Below are 11,666 nucleotides of genomic sequence, written 5' to 3' on the forward strand. Positions count from 1 at the left end.
CTGCTGGCAAATCCAGGGGAAGCTGGACACTTGCAGTATAGCGATGGTCCCAGCCCTGTGCTTGGGGAGTCTGGTGCTTAAAGCAGGTTTCAGCTGGACAATAGGTACCCAGCTTGCTATCTAGGTCAGTGGGATGTTCTCAGTTCCTGCTGAAATGGCCTCACTGCTGGGCTTTCATCAGCTTACACAAGAAGGACGTGTTGCAGTCTTATACTGAGATGCCAAGCCTCTATTCGAGAAGAAAACAAAAGAGGAGTGTTAAGATCTCTCATGTATAGATTGATTAATTTGGTGGCTTGACAGCTGAGCTATCCTATGCCATCTGAAACAGTTCAATATTTGCCTTTAAAGGCTGTGGCAGGGCTGATCAAGTGCAGGCTCCTGTGCTGCTGAACTCATCCAGAAACCTTGCACAGGATGACTAAACCAGATGTTATTTGCTTTGAAATTCAAAGGAAACTTTACTTACTGGGTATTTCTTAAGAGCAAAATGCAGGATGACTGACTGTGCACACACACATAATGGTGTGTTCTTACCTTCAAGATGGACAGGCCAATTGCCAAATCTAGCGTGAAGGTTTAAAAACATGTTTGTAGAAGCAGGATTATGAGATTACAGCACTATGCGACAGCACCACAGACAATGGGGAATTATTTACAATGGCATTTGTACATCTAAACATTTGTCCTCATAGGAAATGCAAGCTTACTGGTTTTGATATTGATCTACACTTTTCTGAAACATGCGGATTTCTCAGTCCCAAGTAACTGATAAACTTTTTGATTTTTCTGCTAACAATAAATGTGAGTTGATGACCAAATGAAAAACTGCACTAGACAGTTAATTATCACAATTTTAAAAGCAAAGGGATGTATGCCAGGTACCTACTGAGACTACTAAGGACAGGAGAAGAGTACAGTGGGATTTCAAAGAAGCTGGTGATTTTAGAATATTACTGTAACATGTGAATATGTAGGTTCATCAGCAGTGGATGAAATAAAGGAATGGAAAATCTATGAAAAAATAAATAACATTATTTTAAATTTAATGAAAAGTATGCAAATTTAAGCTACAAAATTCTTATGAGAAATAAGTGTTGGTATGCAAATTTCCCCCATGGAAGATAAACTCTTCTAATTGAAGCCTTTGCTAAAATCTCTGAACTTTCCAACTCAAAATAAGCTTCTTAAGCATAAGCAAATTCTCAGCCAGCATAAATCTCTCCAGCTTTAGCCTAAACTGAATTCCTAGATTGGAATAAACCCCTCGTGGCTGAAGCAAGCTTTATATTCCCTTATTCCCAAACATAAGGGATGTAGTCTCTTTTACCTGACCTACATTAAGAATAAGACACACAAACAAATCACTGTAAGTTTTCAGAGAGTAACTAGTTCATCCATACCTGCCTCATAGTAGACCTTTCTAGTAAGTATGACTGAACATATTATTAGTGAACACCTAAGGAAAAATTATTTGGAGCTAAAAAATTAATTGGCATAAAAAGTGAAAAATATATATTATTGTAGGTCTATGTCTTACTGGAGATAAGAAACCTTTTCTTTTCACTAAGAGAGTTGTAAGGTATCAAATTTCCAGTTTCCTCGGTGATCTGCACTGGATTTGGATGCTAGTTGCATTGAGAACAGTGGCGGACAGCAAATGACTGTTGAAAACTTTATGGTTTTTGAAGCACTTTGCATGAGTTCTGGCTTTGGAATGATTAAATGATAAGAAAAACATTTTCAATGACGGTGAAGTTAGGGACTGGCAAGTCTGCAAAGACTCAGCCTTGTAAAATGCTATCCAGATTTCCTAAGTGTAGATCATGAAAATGTTGTGATTTGAATGTTCTGCTTCAAACTCAGAGCCTCACTACTTTTTGTGTGTGCAGCACTACATGTAAAACCCAAATCTGCCAGGACCGGACCAGAGTTTTCAGAGGGCTGGAGCTCCAGCTTTGGAACCCAACCTGTGATCAAGCAAAAGGTGCCTCAGTGTTTGGACAGGCTTTTTTTCAGTTGTGTTCCTCACTCCCCATTGGAGAGTCTTTAGAACTGTTCAGGTGGAAATAATTTCAAAGAATCTGAATTTTAGCAAAACAGAATTTAGGGACTTGGCCCAACATCCACTGAAATCTATGTCCCTCACTTCTAGCATTCATTCAGAAACATCTTAGATAAGACCATGCCAGAAGAAATGGGGTAAACGCTAGATGTCCTTTCATATTGTGTATCTGATAGTACTGCTGTGATCAAGAGGGAATGGAGAAGAAAAAGCAATTCTCATTTAAATAGTTTTTGAAGCAGCTGAAGCGAATCTTTCTCTTGTGAACTCTAACTGGATAACAAAATCTCATTTTTAATATTGATCTCAAAGGCATAAGGGACAATAAAAGTCCATGGATGTATAACTAGCATTTTCATTAACATGATTAGGAAATTTCAAATTAAAAACAACTTGATCTATCCATAGAGAAAAGTCTTACCGAGAGTTAATCTGCTTAAATACCTGTTTAGATTAAATTGATCTTCCTGTACATACATATGTAGGTTTTTTCTCTCCCTTTCATATACTGTTATTTTGAATTAAAATACATCTCTGCTAAATTGATGAAAACTTTTATCAAAAATTTCAGTGAGGCCACGATTTCAGTAAATTGGTTGAAGCACAGAAATAAAAAGAAACTTCGTCTTGCATCATTAGCCTGTGCATGGGAACATATTTTTTCATGCTATTTTTTCATTAGAATAAGAAGAACATTAATAGGAATGGCACTTTCTTTAGGCAAATTTAGGAAAATGCCACTGGCTCCTGCATACTTTATTAGAAAAGTAATTAATAATCAAAACTGAGTAATGACTTCTGTGGAAATATTTATAACGCTCTTTCTTACTCTGTCATTATCCAAGCTACAGCAGAGTTTCCCACATTTGTGTGTCACACTAGCCTTGATTATGTAGGAACATTCGGGAAAGTGATCTGAGTTGACTACAGGTGTGACTTTGAAGTGGATTAATAAAACTTCCTTTAATCCTGTGTGGACACTGGTTCAGAATTAAAGGGCACCTTAATTTAATTTTGCATACTTTACTTTGGAAGCAAAGTGAATTAAATGCAATCAAGGTCATATTAATAGCAAGTCTCTATATATGAGGAGTAAATATAATTTAGTCTACTTTTCAAAGACTTTCTAAGTATAGTAAACAAAATTAATTTAACTGATTAATTCTGAATAGGAGATTCACATGTGGTTTTACTGAGGTTATAATAACTTGTTTTAAGATAATTTTGAACTTTGAATGGTCATGACTGACAAGTCTTACACTGCAGAACGCTATGAAAACTATATGCATATAATTTTTTAAGCCATATCTCTAACACCTTCTATCACACCGTTGGCTCAGTGTAGTTGCTTAGCTAGTATTTTTTACCATTTTGCAACTCTCTTCAAACTTAATTTCTCAACGTATTTGACAGCATTTTCTTTTTTAACTAAAATTCTGTGCCTCCATAGTATGCTTCTATACCACACATGATTCTTTACTCCCGTAAATTAGAAACTGAGCATATATTTCTGAATCTGAGCTCAGCATTCCACTGGCATCTTCATGCTCATAGACTATGGAGTGTTTGAAAGAGAAAGTGATTATGTGTCCATATCTTAGGATGACAGTAAGACATGAAATGCTTAGTAGACTTTGGGCTAGACTTTTATCCTCTGCCAGCAATAGGGAGTTAAATGATGGTAAGGTCTCTTCTCTGAAAATCTACACTATGCTGCTAGAATATAGGCATACCTGAGTGCTGGGCACTCTGGCTGTGTGCAGATTAACACAATGGACAAAAGGACTTCTGGGGGGCAAATGGACTTTTGATTCAGTTCCCCTAATGCAAGTATCCCTTTGCTGTTCCAGCAGGATACTGGTTCCCATTCCTTGCGTTTGCATCTGTTCTGTTTTGTTCGTAAACGTGGTTATTCCTACAGCTGCACCATAAATAGCCTTACACATTCCCTTCTCTCCAGGGTGAGGAGATTCATTCTCTTTCTTTCTTTCGAGACAGAAGCATGGTATTTAAGTGTCTTATCAATTTATGTGAGGCACTGCCTGCAATGTCTTCCTGCCCACAATCTGGGCTAGCAGTGGAGAAAATAAAAAGTATTTCTCAAATATGAAGGCTTCATATCACATTGATCCTACAGCAATAGAAATCAAAACTCCAACAGGAAAATTGCTTTGAGGGAAAGGGACATTCTGGAACTGGAAGACTCAGGAAAAACATAAATGAGGCAATGTCTATGCTCCTGTTCTGCTGCAGGCTGGATAAAAGCTTCTGTGACTTCGATGAGGTTGTATTGCTCAGATGAGAATAAGTTGAGTTTTTTTGATCACTGAAATAAATTTATTTATAGATTGGTTATAAAATCCATGACTAGTTATTGACATTTCTGCAACAATACTTGCAAGTGTACATGTGGTATTGGAAAAGAAAACAGGTTAGTAAGTAAACAGTGAGTAAGTAAACATGCAAAGTCAGGAAATTGCTGCTTGCTTTGTAACTGATTTGACAAAGCTTTCTAGAAAAACATGTGTATGTTGGCTTCCAGCATATACAGCACATTATTATTAATCATGATTTGTTGTTTGATTCCGATAATAGCAAACTTTGCAAAAGAGGCAAAAAAGATAAGCTGCAGTTTCCAGCTATGAAGATGTTATTTGAGAAATACGTTGTCAGGATTAATTCACTAATATATAAGTGAGTACTTTCAGATCATTGCACTGAAGCTGCACTATAAAGGAAGCGTGTAATTTGCTTTCTCACATCAGAAGCCCATTATTACTACGGCAAATAAGGAACATTTTAAATGTCAGAAAAGAATAGAAGTTACAAGTAAACAAAATTCAGCATTAAATCACACATGACGTACAAAAAGCAGGCTTTCTTGATGCACAACAGCATTTCAGTCCCTCCTAGATTAAAGAATGCTTACTCTTCAAGCACATTTTCGTTAATGATTACCTGAGATGTTTGTAACACAAGGGATGGTAAACACAGGACCTATTCATCAACCTCCTCCTGGCCATGGCCAAAGTAGCCATTCAAGCCACCAGGAAAAGCAAGCACAGTCAGGAGGGACCCTGCCAACTGACCAGGTGCTTCCAGTCTTCCTTCTCTTATCGGCCAAGTGCTTCAGTGCTTCCTTCTCCTATCAGCCTGGGCAGCATCCATTGCTTCCCTGGGCACAATCCAGGAGCAATGGATGATGTTGAGGGGTGCTCTGCTCCACTGCCCTTTCAATCTATTTTTGATTCACACACCTTCCTTTTCACTTTTTTTTTTTTTTTTTTTCTCTAGCCCTTTCTCTGCTCTGAGGGCTTGAAGGTTTGGTTACGGTTGGGCTAGCACCTGGCTCTAAGAGGCAGAATGACAGCTAACAGAGTTTAAACAGGACTTAATTAAAAAATCTGAGCTCCTTCCTGCATGGTCTAGTGAAAGCTTATGTGCTCGCTGCATCACTGAGAAATACTTGCAGAATAATTGGCCCCAGGAGAGTCGTACGCAGGTGCCTTGAGATTCTCCCTCCACACTGAGTAGTTCCTTTGTTATCTTTCCACTGCTGATGTCAATTGGCACAAGAAATGTTGAACTGCAGTGTTTCTGGAGTGTTATTCTTTGTCAATCGCTTTGTTCTGTCTGTGGCGTGTTTTTTTTTCAGATTTTTTTTTCAAGAACTCACCTCACAATGCTCTGAGCGAGGAAAGAACGTGGAGGCAAGCTCTGCAGCCTTGTGCTGTAGATTTGGACCAAAGCTGTAGGGAAAAGTTTGCTCTCCAAAGAAAACAGGTCACCTCTGCCATGTGGGCCATAACGACCCAAGCTAGTGTGACGGGCTTGGGAAAGAGTGTCTGGAAAGCTGCCTGACAGAAAAGGACCTGGGGGTGCTGGTCAACAGCCGTCTGAATGTGAGCCAGCAGTGTGCCCACAGGGCCAAGAAGGCCAAGGGCATCCTGGCCTGCATCAGAAATGGCATGGCCAGCAGGTCTGGGGAAGTGACTGTCCCCTTATAGGCAGTGCAGGTGAGACTGCATCTCGAATATTTTGTTTAATTCTGGGCTCCTCACTACAACAAAGATACTGAGTTGCTGGAATGTGTTCAGAGAAAAGCAATGAAACTTGTGAAGGGACGAGAAAACAAGACACATGGGGAGCGGCTGAGGGAGCTTGGGTTGGTTGGTCTGTAGAAAGGAGGCTTGGGAGGCCTCATTGCTGGCTATAGCTACCTGAAAGGAAGGTGTGGGGAGCTGGGGGTTGGCCTCTTCTCACAGGTAACTAGTGATAGGACTAGAGGGAATGGCCTCAAGTTGTGCCAGGGGAGGTTCAGGTTGGTAATGAGACATTTCTGCTCAGAACGAGCAGTCAGGCATTGGGACGGGTCGCCCGGGTGAAGTCCTATCCTTGGAGTTATTTAAAAGACCTGTGGATGTGGTACTTAGGGACATGGTTTAGTGCTGGACTTGGTAGTGTTAGGTGGGTGGCTGGACTTGATGATCTCAAGGGTCCTTTCCAACGAAAATGATCCTATGATTTTATATCTTGGCTGATCCCCATAGTACAGAGCCTGAGCAGCTGCATTGGTAGACATCAGTATGTAGGCAAACCAGACACATTTTTAACCCCAACATGCTTTGTTTTGTACAGATAACGGTAGAACAAAAAGCCCTATCTGTCAGAAAATGCCTTGCCTGTTGTGATTCCTGGTATATCTGTGAATACATTTCAGGCAGAATAGGTCTGAATCTGCAACCAAAGTTTTACTGTCAACTAAATAAAGTGTCAAGGACGTTTCTTCAGGCTTAACTCTAGTACTTCCACTGCTAACTTGATATCTGAATAGACAAGAGGATTTGATTATTTTGGTATTGATTATTTTTGCTGTTCTTGTACAAGATTAGGTAATATATCTCATGAGTACCATACCCTGTGGCTTCAATAATCAAGACTTAGTCTGGTAATTTTTAATTCTCATTAGTTTTTGATAATTCAAATTCATAAATGCACTAGATTTCTTGGAAATCTCTTTCTGACCACGGTAATACAAAAACCACCATACCGCAGAAAAATGAACTGCACCCACTTAAGATTCTGACATTTGTTTCCTGCAGACAATGAAATTTTAGCACTTGCAATCTTCTGAGCACAGTTTCTATCCAGTGCATGCACTGCAGAGAACAGTACTAATTCAGGTCACTGCATGTTAATCCTTTTATGCCCAGGAAGGTTTGTTGAAAAGGATGTATAGAAAGGAAAAGTTACGTAAGAACAGAGAGGTCAGGTCTGTTCTATCAGTCTATATCCTAATTTCCTACTTCTAATAGAGGTTACTGCTAATTTGATTTACATTGCAACAAGAAATCCTGCAGTAGAAAACCATAGAATTCATTCTTTTAACATTCTTATTAACATCTAGCTTCTGAAAACTAGCATATTCCCTCAAATCTGAGGCTTTTTTTGATTTCTACTTATGTTACCTGATGTTCTTGTTATCCTCAAAACTTCCTGTTTCTGGAATCCTACTTCAATGACATTCTTTGGAAATGAGTTCACACAGCGTGCAAATTACACGGTTGAAAAATATGTTTCCTTTTGTCAGTTATGAATTTATTATCCTTTGATTAAATGGATGTTTCCTCATATATGTCTGGTGAGAAAAGGCGGTTCTATTTCAGTACCTTTTCAGTATTTGTTTCTTTTCATTTATTCCATTTCCTCTTATTTATTTCTGTTTTAAAGCATAGTATTTACCTATCTTCATAAGAATGTTTTTCCATGTCTAACAATCTTTGTCATCAGTTCTGGTCTTCTTCTATTTTTGCTATGTCATCCCTGGGGACATAAAATCTCTATAATAAATTGCAATGACAGAGTATAAATTAATTTAGTATGCATTTCCATGCACTAAACCTGCTTCCTCTAAAAATTCTGGTATTTCTTGAACTGACTTCCAGTCAATTCAGCCAGCTGTCAATTTTTTTAATAAGTGGATCTTTCAGAAGCATTTGCTTTTATTCCTCACACATTTTCTTTGGACAAAGGGACACACTGAATAAGTAATATGCCAAGCCACAAAAAGCTTTCTGATACATTTCACTATTTTAAATCAGATCATTTCAGTTTCAAAGTGTTATTTCTATCAATAAGAACTGAGTTTGGCTAGAGACAGAAGATTTCTTTTGCCTTAGAGTGTTGAACCTCACTTTCATGTTAGAAGGGCTTAAAATAGTTATTTAAGAATATAGAAAATATGCCTAGACTTTTTTTCCTTTTTCTTTTTTCTTTTTTCTTTTTCTCCTGTATTTTACAACTTGTTTTAATCAGGAATTATAATTAAGTTCCAAAAAAGTTAAAATGCAACCTTCTTCACACTGCTCTAAAACAGCTTTTCTGCAACAAATGTGACTAATATCTGTGTATAGGAGGGTGAAACATAAATATTTTATTTGCACACTCTGATGACTTGCAGAACTCATATACTGTAGTCATTCAGAATTCACAGTCATAAAAACTGCGTATCATATCACACAATATGTATTCTCTCATACATATTACATATGGTTCAGTTTAAAATATGTTTTAATGTTTTCAGTTTCAGTTCAGTTTTTTTATGTTTTCAGTTTTAAATTATTCCCTAGAACCACTTTCTAGTGGTTCTAGGGAACCACTAGAAAGTGTATGGGGGGAAAACACGAAGAAGAAAAACCTTACCATCCCTGAACTCCTTTACTGCGAGTCACTGAAGTCGCCTCCCCTTCTACAGCTTTGAGCAGGTAACACAGGCATTACTTATTTTTATGAGCTTTGCTATGGTTATAGCTAGATGCCTACAGTAAGCAGCTGAGGAAGGTATGATGAAAAAGGCAAACCACAGAGTATTTCTCTACATTGATTGGAAAGGGAGAATGAGTGCGTATACATATCTAGATGTTAAAAATTTCATGAGATTAATACCAGCCTAGGGCTCTGGCACTTCCACCTTCCAGAAAGTGAAACCCCTTGCTTCTAACCTGGGGTAGGAATCCAGGAAAGGTTCTGTGGCTACTCTAGAGCCTGTGCTACATCCTGGCAGGGAGCCATGAAGACAGTTCTCACCACAAAATGGCCAAGTACGGGCTGCTGCTGGAGGAAGAGGATGTTCCTAATGCATGCCCAACATTGCTGGGAAGTGGTGAGCCTTTTCCCAGTAGCAAATGTACATCTCCAACAGTTTGCTTAAACCCTCTGAGTGTCAAAGTTGCTGGTGGTGGCACCAGCAGTGGATTTGTCGTCTCTGACACAACATGGCTCACCATCCCTGGCTTCTTTCTGCTTCTTCCCTAGAGCAGCAGAACTGCAGCTACGTTCACTTTCTCACAGTTTGTATGCTTTTCAGGACCGGGAGCCACAGTCTGGATTAGTTTGCCAAGTGAAGAGTGATAGACCCCTTGCGTGGGTCTCATAGATGAGCGAGATATGCCATGAGGCATTTAAAAGGCAAGCCCTGGAAGATCTTGGGGTAGATGGAGCTCCTGAAACCATGGATGGAGCACAGGCAGCCTACAGCCTGGAGTCATCAAAGTACATTGAAGTTGCCAAGTGTCATGCAGTTGCTTGCCATTGTCTGGCACAGCAGGTCACCTCTCTATTGCTCTTTCTTACCTTTCCCCTTTTGGTTTCTGTCTCCTTAGAGTCTGGTTCAGTCTGCCAAAGCAATCTCGTCCAGTGCTGGGTGGGAGCCTGGATGAAAAGAGCACAGGAGAAACCACTGTTTTGGTAGCAAAATGTTTTGCCAGGTGATGAAGTGGTTGCTAAAGACATGTTGTCTGGCTTTGCTTTCAAAACAGCTCAGTCTTCCATGAGAGTCAGAGACAAAGGCTGTATTTTCTATTACCTCCCTTCTTATTTTTTTTTCCTGTTTTGTTTGTGTGTTTCCCTTAAGGAAGACAGGATGAGAGCTCAGAGGCAAAATCATCCATTTTTCCTCATAATGATATTTATAAAGATGTTTGTAACATTTTAAATACCATCCAATAAGATTCTCAAAGAGGATTTCAGAGACTTCCCCTCCACAGAACTTAAGAAAACACCATAGTCTAGATGCTTAGAGGAAGAAACTTCATATTTAAGTGTTTTGTTTTCTTTTTCATCCTGGGCAGTTCCGTGGATGTCATCTTCATACTCTGGAAAATTTGGTTAGATGTGCGTAATTAGTTTTAAAAGGAAATAACAAATTTGTAAGCACGAAGTCTGTAGAACAAATCAGCAGCAAAAAAATATTCTGTTTAGAAGAACATTTCAGTGCTCAACCATGCCTTGGGGTCTCACAGAAACAGAAAATCTGGACTGATGCTCACTCTCTGAAGTCAATTGGACCTATTTTCAGTGACTCGGTTAAAGCCAGGATTTCATACCAATGTCCAAAAGCTTAAGAGAAAACATAAGAATTACACAAACAAGCAAACACAAAACCTTAAGAAAACTAAAAAAAGACCCCCCGAAAGGCATGCAGTTAATTTTCTTTGTGTGCATAGTTGTATTGGGAAAGCTGAGTGGATTTCTTCATGAGACCAAATCTGAGCACAGTCATAAATATTTTCAGGATTGAAGCTTAATGGTAGAGCTGATGATTCAGATAAGGGTAAGAAATATAGCATAAGGAAGGCAATGGATTAAAATATTATGGTCACGTGGTGACTGATAACATATATGATTTTTTTAAGAGTATAAATACAGAATTGAAATAAAAGGAAATACTTTACTACTTAAAGTTACCTGAATATGAGTCAATGTAAATTAGAAATACTGAGCCCTGCTTACTTGATGTTTTTGTTAATAAATGTATAAAACAAGGAGTGAGAAGATAAATAACTAGTTATAAATTGACCTGGCCTTCTAGAGGAAGCTCATGCTAAGCCTGATCTGTCTTTAATAACTAAGAATGTGTTTCGTCTCCTATCCTCTTGTGATTTGGTTAATATTAATGCAGGATGGAAAATGGAAATCTGGGCTTCATTCTTAATAGCTTTTAGTCTTGCAGGAGAAGGGACTGAAAATGAGATAAAGATTTTTAGAAATGTATCATAAAAGTAAAGGCTTTTCCAGTACTTCCAACATTGGTATGTTTGCTTTCTGCATGAAAATATTATTTTGCTAAGTTCATTTTCAGGCAGGAGGGCTAGAACTGTGCTGGAGTAAATTCTGTGACTTTGGGTTCAAGGGAAGCGCATGCCTTTTGTGTGGTTAGGTAATACAGTTACCTACAGGGCACTCCTTAGTCATTACAGAATTTTTTAATCAGTACTACAATCTCATTTTTGCACTGATCGAGGATGATGCCTGATACAGGATAAGGATGTTCTATGAGAGTGTTTTTTTATTGATTTGCAAACTTTGACTCTGTGGGTGATCGTATAGCATTGGGATGAAGCTGAAGCAATGTCCCTTATGCATGCTGAGTATGTGGAGCTGGCATTCCACCCGAGGTCAGCACTTTTCCAGCTAAGCAGGTAGGAGCACATTGCAGCCAAAAATGTACAAGGTGAAGCACTGTTGTTGCCTAATTGCTGCCGTTTTGCCCCCAGAAAGCTAAGGCAGTCAAGGAAGGACTTGCACGTCTTTCCGTGATGCA

The sequence above is a fragment of the Anas acuta genome, chromosome 3 (assembly GCF_963932015.1).
Source record: "Anas acuta chromosome 3, bAnaAcu1.1, whole genome shotgun sequence".
NCBI classification, from domain to species: domain Eukaryota; kingdom Metazoa; phylum Chordata; class Aves; order Anseriformes; family Anatidae; genus Anas; species Anas acuta.